This window comes from Telopea speciosissima, chromosome 10 (assembly GCF_018873765.1).
Source record: "Telopea speciosissima isolate NSW1024214 ecotype Mountain lineage chromosome 10, Tspe_v1, whole genome shotgun sequence".
Classification (NCBI taxonomy): Eukaryota; Viridiplantae; Streptophyta; class Magnoliopsida; order Proteales; family Proteaceae; genus Telopea; species Telopea speciosissima.
The window spans coordinates 36,448,084-36,468,751 of record NC_057925.1 but is presented as its reverse complement, the minus strand read 5'-3'; the positions used below and the strand labels follow the sequence as shown (position 1 = coordinate 36,468,751).

General features: G+C 46.4%; 1 long non-coding RNA gene across 1 annotated transcript; it reads right to left on the bottom strand.

Annotated features, from left to right (window-relative positions):
• Positions 1-3,679: 3,679 nt before the first annotated feature.
• LOC122643425 lies at positions 3,680-17,818 on the bottom strand. The gene is made up of 3 exons (XR_006330178.1): positions 17,807-17,818; positions 14,440-14,443; positions 3,680-3,758 (listed from the first exon to the last, which is right to left on the bottom strand). It is a non-coding gene; the product is annotated as an uncharacterized LOC122643425 (long non-coding RNA).
• Between the last annotated feature and the right edge of the window lie 2,850 nt (positions 17,819-20,668).

The following is a 20,668-nucleotide window of genomic DNA, read 5'->3' as shown; positions in this document are numbered from 1 at the left end:
TTTATATAATGTATATTAAATTAAATACATTAAAAATATTTTAAAAATAGGACAAACCTAACTTGCTCTGACTAGGATTGACTAGGCTGAGTCATCAGCTGTCAAGTTGAAAAACCTGGTTTTCCTACTATGGTGAACACTGCGAGGAAGTTCAACAGTGAGACGAGAAATAAAAAGCAAATTGGCATATAAATTAGGGACATGGAGAACAGATGATAAAGATATGGTAGGAGAACAAGTAATAGAGTCTTTGCTAGAAATAGAGGAAAGTAAACCATCTACAACTCGGACCTTGTCCTTACCGGAACAAGGAAGATAAATAAGGAAAAGATCTGAAGTGTTGGTCAAGTGGACTGATGCCCTAGAATCAAGGAGCCAAGATGGGTTAGACTTAGAGGAAGCAAGAAAGATACCTGACTGGCCTAAATGAAAGGCAGACGAGGTAGAGGGTGTCATGGTAGAAGCTGCAAGACCAAGTTGAGTCATCATACGCTAGAGTTGGGTCACAAGTTGTTCAGTAGATAGGGAGGAGGAGCCAGTAGGAACCTCAGTAGTCTCAGTCAGGTGAGCTTGGGGACGAGTCAAACCAGATTTTCCTCCTTTCCCACTCCCTCTGGGACTGCCATGGAGTTTCAACAAGTCTCCCGAGTGTGACGAGGACAGCCACAATAGTCACATTTCACAGTTTCACGAGTAGCACCAAACTTGCTAACTGTACTAGCAATATCCACAGATAAGAGGGTTGTGGAGTACTGACAAGGGCAGACTAAGTAGGAGCAGCAAGAGGCATCATAACAGAAAGGTGATGGTCCTCATGTTGAATCACATTATAAGCCTCAAGAAGTAGAGTGAATTCGCTCATGTTCAAGACCTAAAGGGTTGAGGAGTACTTACAAGGGTAGACTAAGTAGGAGCAATATGAGGCATCATAACAAAACGGTGACAGTCCTCATGTTGAATCACATTATAAGCCTCAAGAAGTGTAGGGAATTCGCTCATGTTCAAGACCTGAATGTGTCTCTGTTCATATTCTGGATTGAGACTAGTAAGAAAATCATACACACGTTCTATTTCACGCTCTTTAGCAAACGTGGCTGCATCAGTAGGACTTTTCATGGCAACGGGATGATAGAAGTCCAGTTACTGCCATAATGTAGTGAGGGCAAAATAATATGCAGGCACAGACAATTCTTTCTGTGTGGTGTCACAAACTTGGTGACGAAGCTCATAGATCTGAGCTTAATTAGTGGCCTACCCATAAATATGTTTCATTGCATCACATAACTCCTTGGCTAAATTACAGAGAACAAAACTGGATCTAATGGTGGACTCCATGGATTTCAATAGGAACGGTGTATCACTAGTAATATACCCCAAAAAATGGTTACCACGTATGGTAAGAAGGCAAGCACATGACTATGTAAGGTAATTCGATCCATTCAATTTTGTGGGTCATGGCTATAGAAAATGGTGATGATGGGGAGCAATAGAGTGACCCAAGTCGCTTCCCCCAGAACCAAGGGACGTACTAAAAACTTCCGCCATATAGTTAGACATAAGCACAATGGGAATGAAAGAAAATACCTCATTGGAGATGAGAGAATGTCAATCTTAGAGAACCATTTAATAAGGTAGCTGACAGCAACTAGAAATAGATGGAGGGACTTTGTTGCAGGCATAAGGAGACACTCAAATAAAAACTCAAGTTGTCAGTGTAAGAGCCTTGTCGAAGAGCACAAAGGCACAGAGGGACCTGCAGGAACTAGTAGAGGTCCAGCGATGGCCTGCAGGGGCTGGCAAAGACATGGTGAGGGCCAGATAAGTCGGGAGGGTACCTGGCAGCATTGGTAAGGGCCTAGCATGGGCTGAGAAGGCCAGAAAGGGCCTAGGGTGGGCTAGGAAGGCCAGCAATAGCCTGGTGGATCCAAAGGGCTGGCATGTCCTGGCAGAGCTTGGCAGAGGCCTAACATGGTCTTGCAACCATTGGGATATGTCCAGTAGATGCAAGCATAGCCTGGTCGAGGCACAATAAGCCAGACAGGGGCCTAGCAATGGTGGCAGAAGATTTCTAGAGGGCCACTAGGGCCTAGCGATGGTGATGGTGAACCCGACCAAGATAGGTAGGGCCATAAAGCCATTAAACAGTAAATAACGTGGCAGCGATGGTCATGGTCATGGTTAGTGGTGGTCAACGTGGTGCGACATGCAAGAAGAGTATGTTCAGTCAACCATATTGGCCATGGGAGACCAAAAGCCTTAGCAGTGGTGGCAGCGGTGAGATCTCTAATGAAAAAAAAAAAAAAAAAGGAAAAAAATACCCAAGTTGAGAAAAGAGGAGAGAATGACTTTGGCTTGTCAATGAAACAAAGGTCATGCTTTTATTTATAACTTGAGAATAATACAACTATGGACTGATTGATTCAATCCTTTTCTTGCACATTTAACATGGGCACAATGAACCTAGACGCTTAAATGAATCTAGTTACATTACAACCTCTAACAAGAGAACCAATAGGAGAACCAAACCGATCTGCACTTCAACAAGTAAAAACAGAAAGAGGGGGGAAAGAGAAGTAATCAAACCTGATTAAAAAAAACAGGGATGGGCACAATTAACCTAGACGCTACAATGAATCTAGTTACATTACAAACTCTAACAACAGAACCAATAGTAGAACCAAACCGATCTGCACTTCAACAAGTAATAACAGAAAGAGGGGGGAAAGAGAAGTAATCAAACCTGATTAAAAAAAGGGATGAATCGAGCAAGGGAGTTAAAGAAAGAGAGCGCATCAATCGAACTTGGTCCCAGCAAGCACACAGCAGCATTCATGAAACTAAAATTTTATTCACAAAACTATCTATATTTCGGTGACTGGTTACAATATATAAGGAAAGTTTAAAATTCCTAGTAGGACTAAAACTGAAACTGAAAATAGACTGATTGAGAAGAGAGAGATATGGGTGTCGGTGCCTTCAAAATTGCGTCATTGCGTGAACTATTTAAGGAGACGTTTTTATCTGAAAAAAAAGGGTTAATTCCAAATGCCCCCCTGAAAATGGCCAAACGTACGGTTGTCCCCCTGAACTTTCACTAATGCAACGTGCCCCCCTGCTTTCCAAACTAAGTACCAATATAGTCCCTCCTGTTAGACAGAGACGTTATAATCTAACGGATCCCAGTTTTTGAACATCGATGGACCATTTTATCCCTTGATTGGACAAATAACCAAAATGACCTTGCCTGAAGAAAAAAAAAAAAAAAAACCAGCAACCATCTTCCCCAAATCGTTTACGGTTTGAGGAAGATGAGTTCTTGAGCAATTGACCTTAGAATCTTCGATTGGATATGAAAACTAGTTGAAAATTTTACCAACATCAATCTGATCGAGAAGAAAATCCTATTTCCTGGATTGAACCCGGGAGTTGCAGACGAAATGAACAGGACCACAAGCAAACCCTTCGATGGTGATGGTCTCCAAGAAGAACTCGTTTTGGTGCTTGTTGCTCACTGTTATGGCACCCGGATCCCCAAATAGAGTCCACCGTGATGGTGCTTGTTGCTCACTGCCATGGCGACGGGTCAGTTCCGTAGAGGACTTTCAAGGGTATTAGCTCCAGCCTCAAAGCTACTACGGGCTCGGGCTCACGCCTCCGAAGCTGAAGCCCAGCAGGTCAAAGCCAAAGCACAAGACACCTCTTTGCTCAAGACCTTCTCCATCTACCGATGGAATCCTAACAACCCTTCCAAACCCCAACTCCAAGATTTCCAGATTGATCTCAACGACTGCGGTCCCATGGTCCTCGACGCTCTCATCACAACCCCAATCGATTCACATTTCACTCACCCTTTCACGATTCTTGTTCCCTTCTCGAACAAGAGAACCCTAAAGGCCCAAACCCCATCTCTTTCCCTTGCCGTTTGTTGCAAATCTTCCCAAATAGATGCAGCTGGATTAAATCTCCATTGGTTTGATCAGAATAATATAGAGTCGCCTTTTTTTGTTGAATATGAAATTAGTGTAAAGAGGACTCCAAAATCTATCCATTTTTTATCCGGTTTCGCTTTATTTTGCAGTTCCGACGCAGAGTGGGTCCTCCTGTCGAGAGTCCAGACTACCTCCCCAGATCGACGACGATCTTTATCCCGACATTCTTTACTTGCGACTCTCAGATGAATTCAATTTCTAGAACTCATCACTGATTTTTTATTTACAAGTTTGTATCTGTTCGTCCTTTAAATTTTGGATTAATTTTTTTTTTTTTTGGTAACTTGTTGTCGGCAGATCGTCGGATAAGCTTATGCAATTCAGTTGTAGCTAGGGTTAGGGCTTTGATTGAAAGTTCTTTTCTTTTATTTGTTTGCTGCAATTCAGATGTAGTTGTTCTATTTTAGATTCAAAAATTCATCTTCCCCAAACCCTAAACGATTTGGGGAAGATGAATTGCAGGGTTTTTTTTTTTTTTGTTTTTTTTTTCAAACAAGGGTATTTTTGTCATTCTACCCTATCAAGGGGTAGAATGGTCCATAAGTTTTCAAAAACTAGGTTCTGTTATCACTTAACGTCTCAGACTAACGGGGGGGACTATATTGATACTTAGTTTGGAAAGCAGGGGGCACGTTGCATTAGTGAAAGTTTAGGGGGGCAACCGTACGTTTGGCCATTTTTAGGGGGGCATTTAGAATTAACCCGAAAAAAATAAGGGTTAATTACACAGACACCCCCTAAATATGTAAAATATCACAGACACCCTAAACTTGAATAAAATATCCCAGACACCCCCTATTTTTTTATTTTATATCGACTTAGTCCACTCCGTTAAGTCTTAGAAGTTAAGTCCCTACTAACTTTTTTATAATGGCGAAATTACCCTTCCAACAGGGTGAACTCCCCATAATAGCCTTAAGGGTAAAACCCCAAATACAAACACCGTTCTCTGTCTCTTCATCGTTTTCACTGGGCTGGAGGGATAAGAAACAAGAACAAGGAACTTCTCCACCTGCAATTGAAATTTCTTTCCTACTGCAAAAGCTGAGTTCTGAATGTAACCCATGAAGATTCCTTTCCCCCATTAATAAGCTAATTTCTTCAAAATCAAAGTTTAGTTCTGAAATTCTGAGTAGAGATGACTTGAGTCATCCATTGCTTACCCAAATCAACCAGCACTCTATCCTCCTTCCTCCTAATCTCCACAGTTGACAATGAAAGCTTTCCTCCGTGTGCTACCACCTTACCTTCAATCTCTACCGCTTCCTACAATTTACATGAACAATCCAAAAAACAAAAACCTAGCTGACAACATTTTCAAGCTGAGTTCTAATGAACCTCAGTTTGATTCCCATACAAATTAATTAACCTGGATCTTAACCGTAGAGAAGTAGGCAATATCGAAATCGAGGGACAATTTGATGTCTCCTTTATAAGTTGATATAACTACACCTCCAACTACATCGATAATGGTTGCTATTGCACCCACATGACAGTTCCCACTTCGGTCCTGCAAAGTATGAAAAAAAACCCTTTTAACAATATGGTACTGTTTTGAATCTTGGGAAAATAAGATAAGGAGATTACAGAAGGGCGCATGGAAATTAACAAAAAGAGCTCTACAGATGGTAGAAGGGAAGAATTGAAGGAGAGGATAGGAGACAAAATAGGAAATTATAGATAAGTGAGGATGAAGTTTGAGGTTGCAGAGGATCCAACCCCTCCGGGAGTGTAGGACTTTGATGTTACAAAGAGAAAGGTATTCAATCTCATGACTGGTGCTACCCTACTGTCCAAGCTCTTCTAGCCATTTCTTTGCTTTCTCCAGGAGAATCTCTTCCTCATTTACCATCGTCTTCTTCACAACTTCACAGGCATGTGTTTTCAGTTGAATTGTTTGTAAAGAACTCAGCTTTTGCAGTTTCTTCTTTGGATCTCCAATAACACCCATCAGCATCACCCTCCATTGCCTCCTCTGTTCCGCAAGTCGCAACCTGTTGCCGCCTTTGTTTTCTTTGCAAGCATGACCCAACCTTGCAAAACTTGTTCTGCCCATACCTTGTACAAGTCGGAGCTTGTAAACCTCATGAACATGAAAGATTGAACAAGCCAAGAAAGCCATGGGTTTTGGCGGTGAAAGAGGATCGGCAGCGGCAATGGTGGCGATGATGGTGGTGCTGGTGGAAGAAGAAGAAGAAACGGAGAGAGGAAGAAGAGGAAATGGGGTTTTGGGATGAAGATATCTAAAGGGGTAAAATGGATATTTTAACTTTAGGTGCTAACTGTGCTTAACGTCAGGGGGAAGGTTGATATTTTGACAAGGTTTGGTATGTCCGTGATATATTACATACTTACAGGGGGGTGTCCGTGAATTTAACCTAAAAAATAGAAATGGAAAATATAGGGACACCTCCTCAACTATGGCACCTTTTCATGTACACGGTTACACACCTCATCTTCAAAAAATTTCAAACACACCCCTCATCTATTGAAAGGAGGTAAATTTTTTTTTAATCCATCAAATTAACTGCGGCTTTGTTTTAAACGTAAATACTCACCCAACTATTTCTTTAGGACCAGAATCTAGATTACCCAAATTAAAAGCCAAACCGGCATTATGAAGAACGTGACCCAGCATGACATCGTACTTCAAAAGATGGGAAAACAGGTGGTGGGTAGTGGTCGTCTACCCACAGCAGAGGAGTAGAAGAAAGGCTTTTGGACACTAGCGAGCAGCGGCGAGAGGCGAAACTATCACACATGGGAGCTCCCCGTTGTATTGTGAAAACCTTTGTTGCCCACGTTGCAACTCCACATGCTACAACCTCTAACAGCCTTGCGACTTCTGCAAGTCCTACTGCTAACACCCTTGTAACATCCCTGTTGACGGCAGTACCGGCAAGAACACCAAGCGCTCTTGCGCCTCTTCCACTTCCTCTTCTTCTTCTTCATTAGTAAGTTAGGTTAGTAGATGTTTGGTGGGTTTACGCTTAAATGAAATACCAGGACAACCCAACACAGGGGAAATGGGTGCCTTCCTGCAATGGCGAGGGACCCTGTGGAAGACCAAAATCACGAGCCACGTCTGAATATATGGAAGCTCTGCCTAGAATCTGTTCATTCGAAAGAAACATCCACTTGCGCCTCCCGTGTTCTACTAATGTGGGTAAAGTTGTTGACAGAGCCAGCGATGTTAATCGGGGGAGCTTAGCCGAATCTTGAAAATTCATTTCCTGAAAACCCCATGTTTGGGTGTACGCACAAATTAACATAAGCTTGTACATATTAGTTTCAGAGCGTGAGGCATCCAATGCTTTAGATTTTTTACCTAAAAAAAATGCTTTAGACTTTGAGAAGGAACAAAAATTACGCTTGATTCTCGAATGGTTGTGCATAAACAAATGAGATTTTTGCGTAGATATCTACAATGGATTAATTGATCTTTTTGGTGGGCTCTGCCATTGCAGCTATAAGAACATGGCCGTTGTTACTGCTGAAATATCTAATGAGAGAAGGAAAAGTTGTTGTGATTAGTGGGATAAACATGGTGAACACGATGTGACTATTCATTATAGCTTGTTAAAAGAATAAGAAACACTTATTCGTCCAGAATTCAGATTCATAGATGGTCTGAGATTTTTTGAGTTCAATCAGAGGATAAGCAACAAGAATTTCTCCAGATAGATAAGCAACTCCGGTGGGCTCTTTGATTTATGTTGAAATCACTAGAAGGGTGGGAGGACTTAGGGTAGTGTTGTGTCAAGAAACCTGCTGGAGCGAGCACTGCCTGCAAGACAAGATTAGCAGAGAATACCGGGCGTTGCCGGTGATCTCACTCCGATGCTTAAATTAGATCTCTGAGCAATAGATGATTCCAAGAGAATTCAGATAGTTGTGATGAGTGTTACCTCCCTTACTTAAGGTGGTTGAGGGTAGAATCGTGCCTGAATAGGAAGGTTGGATTCTCGGAGTGGAGTGAGTACGTTTAGGAGAGATGCATGGGATAATGTTTATCTATAACTTCCCACGCGCCTGATTAGGCACAATGTGGGCGAGAATCTCGGGCTATGCTGGCCCCTGGCAATCTTTGCGTTATTTATGCAAAGTATGGAGGTCGTCCCTCCTTGGTTGAGGTCAAGTTGTTGCCGTCTAGGTATGGGCGCGATGCCCTCCGAATAGTGGCGCGAGCTGGAGTGTAACCAGGCGCCCTGCTGTGTATGTCACTCCCCAGACTTGTGCAGGGCGAGTTTATTGGCCTACACTTAACTAGGCATGGTCTCAGCCCGCGCTTCGCACAGGCACCAACCCGTTCTCGCGGGCTCATGTTCTTTGTCCCATCATGAGCCCCCCACTCCCTTGGACGTTGTCATCCTAGGGAGTTGAATCGACTCAAATTCTTTAACGCCCATTGTTGCACACGCAGGCCTAGCACACTGATGGCTGGACGTGACTTGACGTCCCAGTTGTCCGTTGACACGTGGATTAGGTCATAAAGACGTCTCGATTCGAACCATCGCCGCTTCGCCTAAACAACGTTTGATGTCCCACGCGTTATCCGCCACGTGGCCGCAGGCATTATGAAGCCTAGGCTTGTCCTACGACCGCTCAATCTCTGGAGTGCGATGGCACCCATTGACACTCGAACACGTGGCCTGAGCCTTTATTACACCTCGGGCATGCCCAATGACTACCGTTCCTTGCTCTACGATGGGTTTTATTTCTGACCATCGGATCCGGGTGCTTCTCCTTCCCCTTCCAGCCTATAAATTGGGGTTGCCTTCTCCATTGCAGCCTTTACTACCACCTTTGCCTCTTCTGATCATTGCTCTTTGCTGCTGTGTTCTGCTCCGATAACTGAAGCTTTCTCCAGCGGCATTCAAGTATCTCACGAGCTCGTGCTATGCACCCCGCTCGAGCCATGCTCTTCTCTTCATTCAACTTCTGTCTCCGGCCTCTGCCATCTTGCAGTCAGTAAGTTTCTTCGACCATGTCTTTGTCTTCATCTCAGGCGGAGCCCGATAGGGTCTCCGGTGGTGTAATTGGGATGAGTGGGGGTTTTGACCCCGAGGTCAGCTCTGAGAGGACCCAAGAGGAGCGATATGCACTCTTCGAGTCCAAGAAGTTTGCTGCCCAGGCTGGCCATTTGGCCCAAGCCTCTTCTGCCCAGTCCAGTGGGGGTACGCAAGCCCCAGCTGAGGGCCTAGTGGAGCGCACCGCCGAAGGTGGTGGCGCTCATGATGATGATGATGAGGAGGTCTTGGTGAGGCCCACCAGTGTGGCCGCTTGGGAGAGCACCATGACCGAATGATCTCTAGCTGCCTTGAGGGTCCGGTATGGGTTTCCTCCGAAGGTGCAGACGTGGGTGCCCACCAGAGAGGAGAGGGCGAACACCCCATGGCCTAATACTGCGTGTTTGTACAAAGTCACCTTCCAAAGCGGCCTCCGTTTCCCTGTCCATCAGTTTGTGGTGGACGTGCTCCGCCACCACGCCATCACCCCTGGCCAGTTGGTGGCGAACTCCTGGAAGCAACTATTCAGCTTCTATCTATTTTTTGCCCAGTTCAATCGTAGGGCCTCGTGGGCACTCTTTGTCTATTTTTCCCAATTGAAGAAGACCTCGGAAGAGTGGTTTTACATGGCCTTGTGCGGCCTGAGGGGGTCATTTTCATCTGTGGAGTTTATAAGCCACATGCCCTAATCCGCAAAGAAGTGGAAGGACTGGTTCTTCTACGCGAGTATCCCCAACAATCCCTTCAAGGCGGAGTGGGAGAGGATGCGGCTGAAGACCGTGAACTCGGTCCCCATGCTGAACCAGTACGACCAGTGGTCTCTCAGCTTGTGTGTGCAGGGTACGACCTTCGATGTGTGCGAGTTGACGAACGAGGCCCCGTTGGTCAGGCATGGGCTGAGCTCAGCACGAGGTGAGTTCTTCCCTTGTATCTCTATTTTTCCCTTTTTTGTATATTCGCGAGTTGAGTTTCTGACTTGTGCTTGCTTTCTTTTCAGTGGACTATCAGCTGGACTTGGACGAGTTCCGCGAAGATGCGGAGGAGGAGAAGCAGAAGGCCTTGGAAAAACAATCTAAGAGGCAGACCCATTCTTCAATGGGTGTCACTATTGGGGGCTTGTCCTCAGCCCCTCCGAAGGAGAAAGTGGCGCCCTCCTCGAAGGGCAAGAGAAGGTTGAGAAGACCAATAAGTCCCTGCCGCCGAAGGGCCCCCTCAAGGAGAAAAGACCCCGAGATGAAGGGAGCCAAGACGAGGTGGTGGACCTTGATGAGCCCCCAAAGAAGGTTGCGCTGGGGATAGAGACCTCGGAGAAAGCCCCCTGGGCACCACATAGGGGGGTATTGCTGGGGGCAAGGGCCAGGCCCCTCCAAAGGGGAAAAAACGCCTCTGCTACCAGTAGGAAGTCTACAAGGGCGAGTCAGGCTTCGTGCTTCCGTAGGTGGCCAAGGAGTTGATGGACCATGGCCCCCCTGGAGACGGGGGCGGCTGTCTGCGCCCTCTCAGACGACGAGTTGGTGGACTCGTTCGCGTTGGACTTTGCCCGGGTAAGCGTCGACCTTCGCTCCTTAATTTCCTTTCCTTTATAGGATGTTTTCTGACATTGCATTATCTTCTCAGGTCACCCGGGGGGTGAGCGAGATCCACCACACGATGGAGAGCCTGGCTGCCTCATATGAGGAGGAGAAGAAGAAGAGGAAGGTCACAGAGGAGCAAGTCATGAACACCACGACCAGGATCTCTGCACTAGAGGCCGCAGCCAAGGATCATGTGGAGACGGTCAAATCTTTCACAGACCGCGTGGGGCAGCTGGAGCAGCAACTAGGGCAGCGGGAGAGGGAGCTAAACCTGGAGAAGAGGAAGACTGGGACTATCCAGGAGGATCTACTCAATCTCCAGACGTGGCAGCCCAAGCTGATTGAGGAGGCCGTCCAGAAGGCCATGGAGGAGTTCAAAGTTTCGAAGGAACTGAAGGACTTCGTGAAGAAGCAGGCGCGCATGGGCTACAGGGGGGTGAATGACACGGTCTAATTTGTCCTCAAGGGGACCTCGAGCTACGATTTCTTGGGTTTCAAGTACTACATCCCTCCTGTGCCCGCGACTCTAGAAGTGCCTGCTGCTCCCACGCCCGAAGGCCAGGCTGCCGAGGGCGACCCCCCTACTCCAGTCGATCCTCCTGTTTCTGACCCGGTCCCTACTGACTCGACTACTACCTCAGATCCTCCTCTTGCGAATTCATCTTTAGCTGTCATGGCCTCTGCCTCTGATCTTCCACCACCAGCTGAAAAATGAAGACATTGTATCTCCTTTTTTTTTTTTTTTTTTTTTAAATGCCGTCCTTATCAATAGAAGATATTTTTCCAAGTATCGCAGCTCGTTCCTTAATTAGCTTGAGCACGTTCTTCCTTTGCATTTTCTTAAGTCGCGATCTTGCCACTTTTAGTATGTTACCTGTGTGTGCCACCTCCCGAGGTTGTTCTTTTAGGGCGTGGCTTCTTGTGCTTGTGCTAGCCTTTTAGGTTAGTCTTTCGTGCCAACCCCTAAGAGTTGGTCTTTCGTGCTAACCTTTGCAGTTAGTCTTTCGTGCTAACCTTTGCAGTTAGTCTTTCGTGTTAACCTTTGCGGTTAGACTTTCACGCCAACCTTGAGGTTGGACTTTCGTGCCAACCTTAAGGTTGGACTTTCGTGCCAGCACAACGGGCTAGTCTTTTTAGAGTGACTACTCTAGGTAAACGCAAAATCGTAGACACAAGATTGAGGGCGTGAACTGAGATTTCATTTATCGCGAATAGAATAGCTGAACACAGCTTTTTACAACGACCTTATTGGTAAAAAATTTTCAAATTCTCTGAGTTCCAAGGTCGTGGTATATTGTTGCCCCCTGGGGTCTTCAAACGATATGTGCCCGACCTTATCTGCTTGGAGACCACATAAGGTCCTTCCCAGTTGGCGTCCAGCTTGCCCTGGTGTTGTGGTTGGGAAGCGCTTACTTTGCATAATACTAAGTCTCCAGCTCTGAACGTCCTTTCCTTGACCTTAAAGTTGTAGTAGCAAGCTGTTCTTTGTTTATAGGCCATGTTTCTCATTAAAGCGTCCTCTCTGACTTCATCAAGGGAGTCTAGATTTGCCCTCAACCCATTCTGGTATGTTCTCTCATTAAAGTTAAGGCTCCTCAGCGAGCCCGCTACCACCTCAACTAGGGCTAGTGCTTCAGTTCCATAGGCTAGCCGAAATGGTCTCTCCCCTGTGGGCATTCGGACAGTGGTTCGATACGACCATAAGAAGCTAGGGAGCTCATTCACCCACCTTGCCTTTGCTTCTGTCAGCCTTCTTTTTAATCCGGCCAGTAGGGTACGATTGGTGACTTCTACTTGGCCATTTGCCTATGGATAGGCTGTTGAGGTCATTCTGAGCTCAATGTCGTACTAGGCATAGAATGCCTTGAACTGCGGGCTGTTGAATTGAAGGCCGTTGTCTGTCACCAATATCTTTGGTAACCCAAACCGGTAGATGACCTTGTCTCTAAAGAATTTCTCCATCTATTGTTGCATAATCGATGCTATCGGTTCTGCCTCTACCCATTTGGTGAAGTAATCGACCGCGATAACTAGATATTTCCTTCCCCTTGAAGCAGGGGTGAAGTTACCCAGAATGTCCATTCCCCACATAGCGAATGGGATAGGACTGAGTATGGAGGTCAGCTTCGTGGCAGGCTGGCGTGGTATGGACGCAAATTTCTGGCATTGCTCGCATCTTTTCACATACTGGATAGCGTCCTTCTACATATTTGGCCAGTAGAATCCCGCCCTTAGCACTTTATAGGCTAGATGGCGTCCTCCCATGTGACTACCACATATCCCATGGTGTACCTCGATCAAGGTGTTTAAGGCATGAGTAGGAGTTAGGCACTTCAGCAAAGGGGTAGATATTGATCTTTTATATAATTCCCCCTTCACCAGGGTATATCGCACTGCGCGACCTCGAATCTTACGCGCCTCACTCTTATCTTCTGGTAGGATGTTGTCCCTTAAATATGTGACGATTGGGTCCATCCAACTGGGTTCTACGTCGACTAGCGCGACCTCTCGAACTTGGTGGGAGGGCTCAGTTATATCCTCGATGTATACCGACCCATCTAATTGAGCCAGTGCTTCTGTTGAGAGGCGCGGGAGTGCGTCTGCCTTTTCATTCTCGCTCCTCGGCACCCTGTTGCTCATCTCGAACACATCGAATGAGCTAGCTATCTTCTTTGCCACTTTGAGGTAGGCCACCATGCGGTCATCTTTGGCTTCATAGTGCCCGTTCACTTGGTTTACGACCAACTGCGAATCAGCCCGGACTGCTAGCCTTCTGACTTGAATGGCTTTGGCCATTCTTAGGCCTGCTATCAACGCTTCGTACTCTGGTTCATTATTTGAGGCTGGGAACTTGAAGCGTAGTGCGAACTGAATCTTGAAGTCTTTAGGGCTCGTCAGGATGAAGCCTGCTCCATGGACCTCCGAGTTGCTTGACCCATCTACGAACATGGTCCAGGATGGTTCTGGGCTGGTCTTTATTTCCCTCTGGTCCCCCTTGTTTAGCACGTCCACGCCCTGGGTACACTCGACCACAAAATCAGCCAAAGCTTGGCCCTTTATGGCTGTCCTGGGCCTGTACTCGATTTGGTACTCGCTCAACTCTACTGCCCACGCGGTCAGCCTTCTAGACACATTGGGCTTGTGGAGTACTTTCTTCAGTGGCTGATCAGTCATGACTACTATTGGGTAGGCCTGGAAATATGGCCTTAGTTTCCTAGCCACTTTAACAAGGGTGAATGCAAGCTTCTCGATCCGGGGGTGTCGGGTCTCAGCATCCAGCAGCACGTGGCTGATGTAGTACACTGGCTTCTGTACCCCCTCTTCCTCTCGTACTAAGGTCACGCTTACTGGTACGGGCGAGGTAGCTAAGTACAATAGCAACTCCTTCTCAGGGATCGGACGTGCCAATAGGGGCGGATTGGCAAGGTATGCCTTCAGATCCTCAAAGGCCCTTTGACATTCTTAGGTCCATGCAAAACCCTTGATGTCCTTCAGATTCTTCCGAGTCTTGAAGAACGGTAGACATTTATCTCCAGACCATGACATAAACCGTGCTAGTTCTGCTATCCTCCCATTCAGCCTCTGTACCTTACGAACTGTCCTGGGTGGGCTCATTTTTTGGATGGCTTTTATCTTGGCTGGGTTGGCCTCAATTCCCCTTTGAGATACCATGTAACCCAGGAATTTGCCAGAGCTAACCCTGAAGGCGCACTTGGCTGGATTTAGTTTCATCTGGTGAGCTCGCAACACCTGGAATGCCTCGTCCAGATCAGCCAAATGGTCTTAAGCTCATATGCTTTTTACCAGCATATCATCCATGTACATCTCCATGTTCCTGCCAATTTGGGCTTTGAACAACTTATTCACCATTCTCTGGTAGGTCGCTCCAGTGTTTTTCAGGCCAAAAGGCATTACCAGGTAGCAGAAGTTCTCCTGGTCTGAACGGAACGCAGTGTATTTCTCGTCCCCCTCCTACATCAGGATCTGGTTGTATCCTGAGTATGCATCCATGAAACTTAACCTCTCGTGCCCAGCAGTCGCGTCTATCAGGAGATCTTTTCTTGGCAACGGATACTCATCCCTAGGGCATGCCTTGTTGAGGTCGGTGTGGCCCACATACATCCTCCATTTCCCAATTGCTTGGGGACCATCACCACGTTGGTGAGCCAAGTGGGGAACTGCTCTTCTCTGATGAAGTCGGATGCTTTCAGCTTCTCTATTTCTTCTTTCATCACGGCCTACCTTTCCTGGACAGATGTTCTTCTTTTCTGTTGGACTGGCTTTTTGGCCGGGTCCACATGTAAGGCGTGCTCTACAATGTGGCGTGGTATGCCTGGCATGTCAGCTGTTGACCAGGCAAACACATCCTTATTTTCTCGGAGGAACGAGGTGAGCTCCCTTGCTTCCTCTGCCTTCAATAGTGACCCAATCTTTATGACCTGCATGGGGTCTTGGTTATCCAGCGTGACCTTAATGAGGTCCTCAACTGGCTTGCCTCGCTGGTAGCTCTTATCTCCTTCACGGTTGTCTGTGACCTCTCCAATGTAGGCCGTTCCCCTATAGTTACCCTTGATTTGTTTCAGGAAGGCAGCATGGCACTTGCGAGCCTTCTTCTGCTCTGTCTGGCATTCCCCTATACCATTGGGGGTGGAGAACTTGACCTTCAAGTGATTGGTGGAGACCACTGCTCCCAGTTCGTTCAAGCTTGGCCTACCCAAGATAACGTTGTAGGCCGTCGCAACCCGAACTACCATAAAGTTTACCTTTATGGTCTTCTAACAAGGGGCGGTCCCCACTGTCATTAGGAGCTCTACTGACCCCTCGATCGGGGTGGGTGCTCCTGAGAACCCGTATAAGGGTGTAGCTTCGGGATTCAACGTGCCTGACTCGATCCCGAACTGCAAGTAGGCGTTATATGATAGCATGTCAACTGACGCCCCTGTGTCCACCAAAATCCTGTGAACGGGATGGTTGGCTATCACTACCTGAACCACTACAGCATCGTCGTGTGGCCACTCAGCCCTTCCATGTCTTCATTGGAGAATGTAATCATGGGTTCTTTTTGTGACCTTTTCTCGGCTACTTCGGCCACTGACACAAACCGTGCTTTTGCCTTGGCCTTGCACGACGACTCCTGTCCTGGTCCCCCCAGGATGGTGAGGATGCAGGCGTTGTGGAGGTGTTGGCTTCACTATCATTTCTCCTGGCTTCCTTATGATCGTCGTGCCTCTCTTCGCGATGGCCCTAATCACTGCTCCTCCTGGCTCTGTCATCTCTTCTATGGTCTTTTCTCGTGGCTTCACAACCTCTGGAGTTATCCTTCCCATCCTCCTTGACATAGCGTCTCAGATGGCCCTTCTGTATTATGTCCTCAATCTCTCTCTTCAGCTACCTGTAATCCTCGGTGTCGTGGTCGACGTCCTTGTGGAATTTGCAGTACTTGTTCTTATTTCTATCTTCAGGTTTAGAGAACATCGGCCTGGGCTATTGCAGTAGACCTCGGTCATACACCGCCATCAGGATCTTGGTCCTGCTTGTATTGAGAGGTGTATAATCTGGGCTCTGATCTTGGTTTGACCTCGCCCTTTTTGTGTCTTTCTTCTTTTCATCTTTCTCGCTCGCTCTTTTCTTCTCTAGAGCCTTTGGATCCACCGCCTTTTGCGCCTTCATGATATCGAACATGTTGGTGTATTGATACCATCGACCCAGCAACTGTGACATGGTGCTGACTAGGTCCAGGGTAAGTGACTTTACCAGGTCGTGGTTGGTGATCCCGTTATGCATGGCGTTAAATGCCCTAGCATCGTCTAGGTCCTTAATCTCCAGTGCCTCTCCATTGAAGCACGTGATATAATCCCTGATGGACTCATCAGGTCGCTGCTTGACTGCCAAGAGGTTGGCAGCGGTCTTCTTTTGCTTGATGCTGCTCTGGAAGCGGCTCACGAACGCTATGGCCAACTCGGTTAAGCTTCTGATCTAGTTGGGCTTCAGCTTGGTGAACCAGAGCGCTGCTGGTCCTTTAAGGGAGGTTGGGAAGGAGTGGCACGGCACGATGTCAGACCTTCCATATACAGTCATCATGGTGTTGAAGTAACTGATGCGGTCATTAGGGTACCCTTCCCATCGTAAGCCTTAAAGGTTGGAGGCTTGAAGCCCCTGGGGAGTTTGACCCTCATGATCTCGGCCGTGAAGGGATGCTGGTCAGGCCTAAAACTCTCCTTGGGGGTGCTACCTTTTTCCAGGGCCTCGATCTTGGTATTCATCTCTCTGACCTTATGGTCAAGCTCGCTCTCCACGATCTGGTTGGTGATGGGGTCAACGCACGTGCGATGCACATTTAACTCGTCCCAGAGGTCATGCCGGGGTGGCCTTTGCTGGCTGACTTATTCAGTCCACATGTCGAAGGCTTTGGAGAGAGTTCACTCCGTTCTACTATGGGTCCTCCGATTGGTGGAAGCTGAGTGCTCCCCTATGCACGAGGGCCTGCTTTTAGTGGGCAGGTTTTCGATACGGACGATCTTCGGTGGAGGTAAATTTCTCCTAGATGGGTGTGAGGATCCGACCCTACTCCATGTCGCCCGCGCGTCATCTCTAGTAGACCTTGGGTTCTCCTGTGCAGTCCTGGGGAGCACCAATGCTGGCGTTGGGGGCAGAACTGGTACTGAAGGTAGGCCAGCGGCTGCGGCGGCTATCAGGTTGGCTGCTCTTAAAGCTTACAGCTCTTTGACCACATCCTTAAGGAACTCATTCTAATGGAGAACTTGCCACTACAGGTCCTGGATCTGACCCACAGATGCTAGGGCATTAGGGTCCACGGTCGTAGGAATAAATCCCTCCGACATTGGTGGTGGCGGGGGTAGTGCCCTCGGACCTAGGCTGGATTTGCCTTGTTCTTGGGTTGGGTTTGTTCCAACCTCCTCAGTTGCTGATGGTTGGGATCCTGGCACGACTCTTGCCACCGGTAGTTGGGATCCGGTGGGTGTAGTGTTTATTTGCCGCAGGGTCTGTTTTTTGGTTTGCCCCCCACCGTGAGTGTTCTTCATCACCCGACGCGTTACTGGGTTCTCCACAGGTGGTGGAACTTCAGTGTTGGAAGGAACGGCGTTTTGTTCACCGGCCATGATCTGCACTAATTGGTTGGTAGAGGTTTTAAAGCTTTGCAACTGTTGTTCCCACAGACGGCGCCAAACTGTTGCGTCAAGAAACCTGCTGGAGCGAGCACTGCCTGCAAGACAAGATTAGCAGAGAATATCAAGCGTCACCGGTGATCTCACTCCGATGCTTAAATTAGATCTCTGAGCAACAGATGATTCCAAGAGAATTCAGATAGTTGGGATGAGTGTTACCTCCCTTACTTAAGGTGGTTGAGGGTAGAATCGTGCCTGAATAGGAAGGATGGATTCTCGGAGTGGAGTGAGTACGTTTAGGAGTGATGTGTGGGATAATGTTTAACCATAACTTCCCACACGCCTGATTAGGCGGAACATGGGCGAGAATCTCGGGCTATGCTGGCCCCTGGCAATCTTTGCATTATTTATGCAAAGTATGGAGGTTGTCCCTCCTATCCTTGGTTGAGGCCAGGTCATTGCCATCTGGGTATGGGCACGATGCCCTCCGAATAGTGGCACGAGCTGGAGTGTGACCAGGCACCCTGCTGCGTATGTCGCTCCCCAGACTCGTGCAGGGCGAGTTATTGGCCCGCACTGAATCAGGTGTGATCTCAACCCGCGCTTCGAGCCGGCACCAACCCGTTCTCGCGGGGTCATGTTCTTTGTCCCATCAGGTAGTTTGTTCTCTTTTTTATTTTTAATGTATTAAGGTATAGAGGGTATTTTAATAAATTTATATTTTCTGTTAGTAAGGTAACGGTGAGTTAACTCAGTGGACTGAGTTAGAAGATTTTGAAGTTGAGGGGGTCTACATGAAAAGAGGCCACAGTTGAGGGGGTGTCCCTATATTTTCCTCAAAATAAAAAGAAAAAGGGTGAAACAACCTAACCGGTGCTTTGTGTAGGTGTGTACCTGCGACGGTCTTTTGGCGCAGGTACACACGCCCACACACAACACTAGTTAGCGTTCTTTTTTCCAAAGAAAAAAAAAACTACTATTAAGAAGACGTTACGCAATGGAGCTCTCATGCCATATTCCGTACAACAAACAAGATGGCCGAACCGTGGTCCTTACTCTTTACTGGACCCAAAAGCATAACGCATGGCCAGAAAGGTGTCAAAGTTCAGCTCGATCGGTCTGTCAGTTGGTTCATCCCAGATTGAACCAAATTTTTATTGGTTTGATTTTGGGTTGGGATTTTATGAACTAATAAAAACCGAAACCAAGACCTATCTGAAAAACATGACCAAACCCGATAAAGAACTAAGACAAAACCGATGGTAACCCGATAAGAAAACAAGAAGCCAAAAAAAGAGAGAAGATTTCGCCATTATATTCCTTATCATACATATTAACAAGAGACCAGACCAAAGACAATAGTAGCCTGATTACAAACCGATAACAAAAACTTGATAAAAAAATTGAACCAAATCAGACTAAAATCGGAACCTATCCAAAGATTGGTATGATTTCAGGTTGGCCTAGTAACTTTGCAAACTGAACCAAACAGCTGATTGACACCTTTACGTGGCCCATGAGTGTCTCCCCAACCCCCCTCCCTCCTCTCCCCTCCCCCCTCCCCCCTCCCCCCTCGTCATTGTTGGTTGTAATCAACGGGTGCAAGTGAAATCCCTTTGCCAATTCACCCATTTTACCGGAGTCTCTGACCCTTATTTGGAAGTTGAGGGTAAGCTTAGGTGGGAGGGCAAGGGTAAGAAAGCTATTTTGATGCTCTTTACATATGTACCTGCCTAATAATATTACATTTTAGGTGGATCATGTTGTAAACAAAGTGGAGAACTAAAAAGTTGTAATCTGTCTTAATTGCCCATTATTATTTTTTTCTTATTGTTCTTTGAGTTAAGGGTAAGATAGTTATTTTGATACTCTTTATATGTTTACCTATCCAATAATATTACACATTGGATGGATCTTGTTGCAACCAAAGTGGTAAACCGAAAAGTTGTAACTTTTTTTTAGGGGAAAATATCAAGACACCACCTCAACTAAGGCCTATTTTCATGTACACCCCCTCATATTTAAAATCTTCTGACTCAGTCCATCGAGTTAACTCACCATTATCTAACAAACAGAAAACATAAAGTTACTAATTTACCATCTATACCTTAATACATTAAAAATCAAAAAGACCAAACTATCCTAAATCCTCCCACCCTTCCAGTTACCCTATTTCCCAAATCTCTTAGGAAACCTCCTCATCGCTACTATCTCCTCGACCCCCACCTTCATCTCCGATTGCTGTCTACCTTGCATCTCCGGTCGCCGCTACTACTCTTTAGTTAAGCTCTTATTATGGGACTCAATAGGAGTCGTCCAACCCAGTGGCAAACTCTCCAGCGTCTCCTATTGGAACTGCTCTTCTCCACAGCTTAACTCACCATTCATATCTTCATTAGTTCTTATCTCTATCCCTCAATCTCAGGAAACCAACTATGTAAACTCTTGTATATATTCACATTTAATATCAATGGAAAGTATTCGGTTTTCTCCCAATTTATTTTCCGATTTACATCTCTCTCTCTCTCTCTCGATTGTGGATTCCCCATTTCACTTTGCTGCTCTTCGCTTCAAGTGTTACTGCAACATCTGAGCTTCTTGGATCGCAGCTTGCACCAACCACTAGGCCTTGAGAATCCCAAATAAAAGCCCCAATCGCTGCCTTTTCCTTACTTAAAATGGCCACTTTGAGGCTTTTTCTATTTAGAACTCTGAAATAGTTGAGAAACCAGGTTTTGAAAAATAATACCAACTGTGTTGAAAGTTCATCTTCTGCGTTGAAATGTTAAAATACTACCAAAGCAACTGTGTTGAAAGTTCCATTACTGTACCAATATACTACCAAAGCAACTTGATTTTTTCATGTTGCCTTGATTTCTACCCAATTGAGCTCACATTTATAAGCACTTTTTTTGTTTTTCTTTTTTTCCTGATCATCATGGCTTTTGTGGTTTTATTTTTCAATAATC